This window comes from Gracilinanus agilis, chromosome 6 (assembly GCF_016433145.1).
Source record: "Gracilinanus agilis isolate LMUSP501 chromosome 6, AgileGrace, whole genome shotgun sequence".
NCBI lineage: Eukaryota > Metazoa > Chordata > Mammalia > Didelphimorphia > Didelphidae > Gracilinanus > Gracilinanus agilis.
This window is the reverse complement of record NC_058135.1, coordinates 263,606,782-263,614,895: the sequence shown is the minus strand read 5'-3', so window position 1 is coordinate 263,614,895 and position 8,114 is coordinate 263,606,782. Positions and strand designations below refer to the sequence as shown.

The 8,114-nt window shown below is 34.7% G+C and overlaps 1 pseudogene; it reads left to right on the top strand.

Annotated features, from left to right (window-relative positions):
* Positions 1-6,486, top strand: part of LOC123252568 — a 100,221-nt pseudogene extending 93,735 nt beyond the window's left edge.
* Positions 6,487-8,114: the final 1,628 nt, after the last annotated feature.

Genomic DNA, 8,114 nt, shown 5'->3' with positions numbered 1-8,114 from the left:
TGTGTGTGTGTGTGTTTGTGTGCACTTGGGCTTATTTATTTTTATACATATTATATCTCAAACCATACAGAATGTAATCTCCTTGAGAGCAGATATGATTTCATTTTGCTTTTGTATTTTCAGCACCTAGAACAGTGCTTAGTCCATAGTAGGCGCCTATAAAATTTGAGTTTTGAGTGAATAAAATGGGAAAGGAAAAGGTGCTCATGCAATTCATGATAGTTCTATTCTTGTTTCTGCTGCTTACTTCTTGGCTGAACAAGAATATAGTGTTTTGTTGTTATCATTGTTTAAAATGATGATGATAATAGTACTCTGGAGGGAAAAAGCTTATGTGCATCACTTAAGGTAGTAATTATAGGGAATCATCACAAAGACGGAAGAAGAAAAGCAGCCGAGACACCTAAAAGAAAAGAGAGGGGCAGCTGGGTAGCTCAGTGGATTGAGAGCCAGGCCTAGAGACGGGAGGTTCTAGGTTCAAATCCGGCCTCAGACACTTCCCAGCTGTATGACCCTGGGCAAGTCACTTGACCCCCATTGCCTACCCTTACCACTCTTCCATCTATAAGTCAATTCACAGAAGTTAAGGGTTTAAAATAATAAAAAAAAAGAAAAGAGAAACCATGAAGGGAGGCAGTAGTAAGGTTCAAGATCTCAAATGTCTATAATAAAATGTCCAATGTTTAGGCAATAGGCAAAAATAGCAAGGTCTTAATACATACAGTAAATTTGACTTCCTAGTTATCATTGAGAGTTAGTTAAATGAAACATGCGACTGGATTACGACTCTGGATGGGTTTATTTTATTTTTTTAATTGGGTAAGAAATAGGGATGAAAGTATTTTAACATTGTATATTAAGAAGGTAATATTCATATGGATAAATCTAAGACCCTTAGGGAGAAACCATAATGTGGAGCAGTGATCAGGGGTTTTTAATGTGGGGTTCATAGATCTCTATTGGTTCCTTAGATAGATTTTGGGGAAGTTCATGAGCTTGGATAGGAAAAAATACATCTTTATTTTTACCAACTGTCAACCAAATTTTACCTATATCCATCAATTATATAACCTTATTTTGAACGGCACACCTCAGCCTTTACCAGACTACCAAAGGTATCCATGAAACAAAAAACTTTCAGAACCATTAGTGTATGTAATCTTAAAATTACCATGGTGGTAAACAAACTGTTACAACTGGCTAATTGAGGAAAGAACAGAAGTAAAACCCTCTGAGTTAAAAAGAGGTAATAAATTAAGAGTTTGGAAATAAGATCACAAATCTAGCACAGAGGCATGATATAGTAGTAATGGGAAACTCTCTCTCTCTCTCTCTCTCTCTCTCTCTCTCTCTCTCTCTCTCTCTCTCTCTCTCTCTCTCTCTCTCCCCGTCATTTGCTCTCCCCAAAGGAGACCATCTATTTTTTCTTACTTACTTAAGTGATAATTTAATCTTTTAATAGAAGGGGAGATCTAAAAGGGGAATTTTATTCTGGATCTGATATTCACTTTCAGGAAAAAGGTTTTTGAAGGAATAATAATGTGAACCTTGAATGAAAGTGACCATTCCATCCTATGTTTTGACAGAGAAGAAGAAGAAAACAACCTGGGCATACTCTGACATACACCCTAAATTTAGGCATAGAATATTTAACTGAGTTCAGAAGGAAGATAGGCAGGATCTTGTGAAATAAAATGATTTGGGGAATGTCAGGCCAGAAGGAAAGGAGGTAGTCATGAAAAAAATTCTGAAGACACAAAGGGAGACATTTTCAATGATAAGAAAAAATGGGATTCATCTAAATAGACTCATGATAATGCATAAAGAATTCAATAATTATCTTAGGTTAAAAAAAGAAAATGGAAGCAAAAATCAGCTAACAGAATATGAATATAGGCACATGACGTTTTGTAAAATTGATTTCTTAAATGGTACAATATTATAAACTGAGACTTGTTAAGAAAGCTAAGGATGATAACGACAACATCAAACAAGGGATGGGACATTTCCTTATGGTGGATAAAATGATGATAACTACTATCAGAGAGAATAATTACTCATCTCATTTCTTTTTTTTCCAATTTTCTGTTGCTTTTACAATGAAGAAGAATATTTACACTGGAAATGGTAGCTACAAATGATGAAATGGAGACTGACACTCAAGTTAAGTAAGGTGACATACCGGCCAAGAATCCACCCCAATGAGATCAAGTTATATTTCCCCTGTAAACTACATCATCCGTTCCAGAAAGAACTGATCAATCTTCCATGGTATGAAAACTCCAATACAGTTTATAGAAATCTGTGGTAGGCATTTCCTTCCATAGAATTCAAACAAAAACTAGATAAAATGTGCACTTTCCTAACCTCCTTTTAAAATTAACTACATATGTTTGCTTCTTTTAAAATTAAATAAATGTTTTCTCTCACATCTTAAAAAAAAGATCATGGGAAACAGGAGAGATATACACAAGGTTGTAAAATATCAAATGGTTTCCCAATGAAGAGAGAGAGAGACAGAGGGAGAGAGATCCAGACAGACAGAGACAGAGAGACAAAGAGACAGAGAGACAGACAGAGAGACTAGAATTACAAACCTTAGACCAGTGTGCTTGTTTTTGATTCCCAACTATTTAAAGGGGTAGTTTTAGATCATTTAGAAAAGGAAACAGGAATCACAATGATCACTAAGACCCAGCACAGAACCATCAAAAATAAGCTATGAAAGACTTAACCCCTTTCTTTTTTTTTTTTTTTTTTTTGGTCAGGATTATTAAAACTAAACAGCAACGAGAATGCTATGGACAGAGTTTACATAGATTTTAGCAAAGTTTCTGGTAAGATTTCTCATTTTGTCTTGTGGGAAAGTTGGAGAAGTATATATTAGATGATAATATTGAGAGAAATTGAGAATCATACAGATAGCTAGAAACAAAGAATAGTTGCTAAGGGTTAAGTACCAACATAACAGGAGATATACTACTTAGTTCTTTAGATACCTACAATTGGTGCTATCCTTTTTTAAGATCAATGATCAGACTTAAGGTATAGATAGCATGTTCATCAGATTCTCAGATGACTTAAAACTAGAGGGAATAAGCATAGTAGATGAGTCAATAGCCAAAGTATCTTGACAGGCTAAGGCTAGAGCAGTGATGGTGAACCTTTTAGAGACTGAGTGCCCAAACTACACCCTCATGCCACATGTGAGCTGCCCCCTTACTCCAGACAAGGGACAGAGGAAGTGCTTCCATTGGGCTGCTGGACTGAGGGGCAAGGGAAGTAAAAAATGTCCTCAAGCACAGTTGAGAGGGGAAGATAGCAGCTTCCTCCAGCATGCATGCCATAGGTATGTCAACTCAGGGCTAGAGCACTGAAATGAAATTAATATGAAACTGAAGAGGGGTCAAAGAAAATTCTTACAAATGGGTACAAAATCAGCTTTATACACTTAAGATGAGAGAGGCATGCCTAGAAAATGTTTCAAAAATAATATGGTGGGTTTAGTGGACTGTGTGCTCAAGATAAATAACGTTATATAATAAAAAAAGTTGAGCCATCCTTATTTTATGTTGAGTGGAATAGTTCCCACTATAATCTCCAGAATATACCTATGTAGTACAGTGGATAGAGTTTTATGCCTAGGGTAAAGAAGGTCAAAGTTTATTTCTAGACAGATTCTCTCTGCATGATCCTAAACAAATCATTTCACCCCTCTCTGTCTCAGTTTACTCAAATATAAAACGAGGAAAATAGAAACTACCTACCGGAGTTGTTCAAATGATCAAATAAGATAATATCTGGCACATAGTTTGCATTTAATAAATTCTTGTTTCTGCACTTCCTGCTCTGTCCTTAACAGACTTTATTTGGAATATTGCTTTAATTTTGGGCATAATAGCTTTAGGACATTGACAAATTTCAGTGTGTCCAGAGAAGGACGTCCAGTATGGCAGAATATGTTGAAAGTATGACACACAAAAATTGGTTTAAAAAATTAGGTACATTTAGCCTGGAGAAAAGACGACTCATGGGAGACTCAGGATAGTTATCTTTTAAAATATTAAGCCTCTCATGTGGAGTAGAGATTAGACTTGTTTTGTTTGGCCCCAAAGGGTCCTACCAGGAATAATCAGGAGAAGTAACAAAGAAGCAAATTTAAGCTGGTTTTCAGGAAAACAACGTAAAAGAAAACAACAAAAATGACAGAAACTCAACAAACTTTCTAACCATTTTTGCTGTCCACAAGTGGAAAGTAGAGTTTTAAGAGGTTTTTTGGTACCCCCTCCCTGAAATTCTTCAGACAAAAACTGGACAAATTCATTTCTTGTATGTGCCCCATCTCTCCTGTGACATGACTTCCACCCTGGTGCAGGACTTCATAACTTTACGCATGTCCTACTTCAGTAGCCAAAGTTCATTCTCTCTCAAGTCTCTTCCCATTTCAGTCCAATCTGTACTCAGCTATCAATTTAATCTTTTTAAGCTACAGTCTGGCCATTTAAACTCCATTTTCCTCTCCCCGTTCAACACACTTTGGTGGCAAACTATTACTTTCAGGATCAAGTATAAATCGTTTAATTTTTTTTGGAAAAAAACCTTACCCTCTTTCTTAGACTCAGTACTGTGTATTGGCAGTACTGAGCGACCCAGTTGCCTCCTTTTTAAGTTTTAAAATCTTTCGTAACCAGGGTTCTTTCTCACTATTGCATTTTTCCCACATTTCACCAGTGACATTGGCCTCCTTGTCCCTTTCAAACTACACTCCATTTCTTGATCATAGATCATCACTGACTATCCTCTATGCCCATTATGCTCTTATTCCTTATTTATTGGCCTGACTTGTTTATATCACATATATATTTAATGGGCTTTCCTCTTGTGTATGAAAGTGTTGGGGACTAGATAGTTTTAATAGATTTTTTTCAGCTCTCATATTTCTATGATTTTGTGACATCTGTGTGACCTTGGCTAAGTCATTTAGCTTTTCTTGTCCTCAGTTTCCTTTTCTGTAAAATGAAGGAGTTTTATTTAATGGTCTCTTGGCTAACTTAATGATTCTACATAGAATAAAACATTAGCTTAGTCTCAAAGAGTTAACAGCTTGCTCTAGAGAAAATTAAAGAAAAACGAATGGCTCCTATTCATTTGGCTTCATAAGGAACAGTCATTCTGCCAGGTATTTCTTATTTATGCACAAAATGTTCCTTTCAGAGAGTCTTAATCATTATACTAGAAATATTAATATGCTAAATAAATCACTTTAGTAAATACTATTTGTTAGCTCTTGTGTTCCTGGTTCAGCCATCCATAATTTACCTATAACCAAAGATTTTTCTTTTAACCTTCCTGTCAATGGATTTAGAGGGCGACTCTCTTTTCCTTTATGGTTCACCCACATTCCCTGCCCATTCTTTGTTTCTTCCAGCTGGTTACTGGCCACAAGCCACCACAAGCAAATTGACTCATTACTCACAACTCAGGAGGCATTGAAGACTTTCCAAAGGGTTGCCCATTGACCTCTTCATTCCCTAATCAAAGGCAGCTGGATGAAATCTTCCCAGGAGACGTTAACTTCTAAATTTTCCAAAGTAGCACCTGGAGACTTACCCAATTAGCCCTTACATTTTTCAAGTTTTGCACTGTTTTTAATCACATCTGCCAGTTAAGCCACAGAAAGCTTCATGCCCTTGCTTTGAAAATTTAGTGGGACTGAAGGGTGACACAAGATCAAATCAAAGAAGTTCAGTTTTAGAGTTGAAACCAGAATTGGCCCTTGGAGGAACCCATTTGTCTTCAAGTGATGTCCATTATCTCAGAGAATAATTCCCTGTTCTATAATCACATATCTATTCCATCACCTCTAGACAGATAACTACCAAATCTAAGTCTCCATTCTTTACTTCTCTTTAAAAAAATTGTTGAGGTCTTTTTTTTCCTACATTATATAAATTTCCTTCTTCTTTCAACTCCCACAAAGCCTTCTCATGAAATAAATAATATTTTTTAAAAAATAAAGAGAAAAAGTCAACAAAACTGAAATATACACTATATATATATATATATACACACACACACACACACACACACACACATATATATATATATATTTACACACACAATGATCTAATTCTACAGAATAAATTTCATTTCTACAAATATTTGGAAAAGGTGTCTTCTATTTCTTCCTTGGATTTATTCACACTCTTAAAATTTTTGCAACATTAACTTTCTATGATTTTTTGGTAATTGAAATTTCCATTTATATTTTATACCCATTGTTTATGCTATTTTCCTGAGTCTACTTAGTTCAGTATGCATCACTATATTTAAATTTTCCATGACTCTTGATATTAATCACATTTGTTGTTCTTAACAGCATTCAATAAACATTTATTAAATGCTTGCTATGTGACTGCCAAACATTATGGATGGAAAGACATTCTTGGACTCAAGTTGCTCATGGTACTCTTCCCTTTCATTTAGCACCATGACTGGTACACAGTAAGAACTTAGGAAGTGTTTGTTGATTCAGCTTGATTCTGTGCTCCACAATTTGTTTATCTGTTCCCTAACTAATGGACATTTACTTTGTTTCTAATTTTTTGTTTTTTTTTTGTTTGTTTTTTACTACTGCAAAAAAGTGTTGCTACAAATATTTTATTAATATTGTTACTGCTAACAGTTGTATTTAATCTTTACAATAAATCTTCAAAGGTAAGTATTAAAATTATTATTATGCACATTTTATATGGAAATCTGACGTAAAAACTTCAAGTTGCTTTCTCAGATTTCTCAGGCAGTAATTTTCTGAGACTGGATACAAATCCAGGTGTTATTTTTTAATTTCATCAAGACCATCAGACTGACCAATGCATTTTCCTTTAATAAACATTTAGTAAGGACTCACTGTATGTTCAGTATTATAAGATACATCAAGGAAGGTGCAAAGTTTCAATGACATGGTCTCTTAACTTCATGTGGTTTATAGTCTGGGAGCAAAATAAACAGATAATTTCAGTCTCTTAACATATTACACATATAATAATTTCTTCCTTTTTCTTGCATAGGCAAAACCTTCTACCTGCATCCTTAATCCCATCTTTTCCTATTCTTTCCAGAACATTGATTTTTCCTTTTTAGCATTCCTATGATCTCTCACTCTAATCTGCAATTTTTTTCTCTACTTCTTGGCTCTCTTGCTGCTGGATAGAAACATGAGCATATCCACTCCCTCCAAAAAATCTCCTTAGATCTTCCCATCCATCCATCCATTTATCTATCTATCTATCTATCTATCTATCTATCTATCTATCTATCTATCTATCTATGTCTGTCTATCTCTCTATCTATCCATCCATCCATCCATATATCTATCTATTTACTTATCTATCATCCTCTCTACCTATTTCTCTATCCAGGTTTCTCATAGAGTTTGCCTAAAATATATGTATACAATTATATATATATATATATGTAAACACATGTATATGCAAATTTGTATTCATGTAAACATATATGTATATAAAATATATGTATACATATCTTCCAGGCAAACTCCTTGAGAAAGCTATCTATACTCATTGTCTCTATTTCATCTCCTCTTACTTGTTTAATTCAAAATGCTCTGCCATCAGGCTTCCAACCTCATAATTCAACTGAAACTGCCTTCTCTAAAGCTACCAGTGATCTGTCATTTGCTATATCTAAGGGTCTTTCTTCAATTCTCATCCCTTTTTACCTCTTTTCAGCTTTTGACACTTTTGATCAGCCTCTTCTTATACACAGTCTTTTTACTATTTTCAATATACTGTTCTCTCCTGGTTCATTTATGACCTATATGACTTTGCCTTCTTAGTATCATTTGCTGGGTCTTCTCCTGCTCAGGTCCACTAACCATGTGTCTTCTTTTTCCTGCTACTTTTTCTATTATTGGAAAGGGTACCACCATCCTTCTGGTCATCCCAGCTCAAATCTTTGTGTCATCTTCAATCTCTCATTTGGACTCATTATACATGTCAAATCTGTTGTCAAGTCTTCTCATTCCTCCTTTCAAAATGTCATATATATATATATATATATATATATATATATATATATATATATATATATAT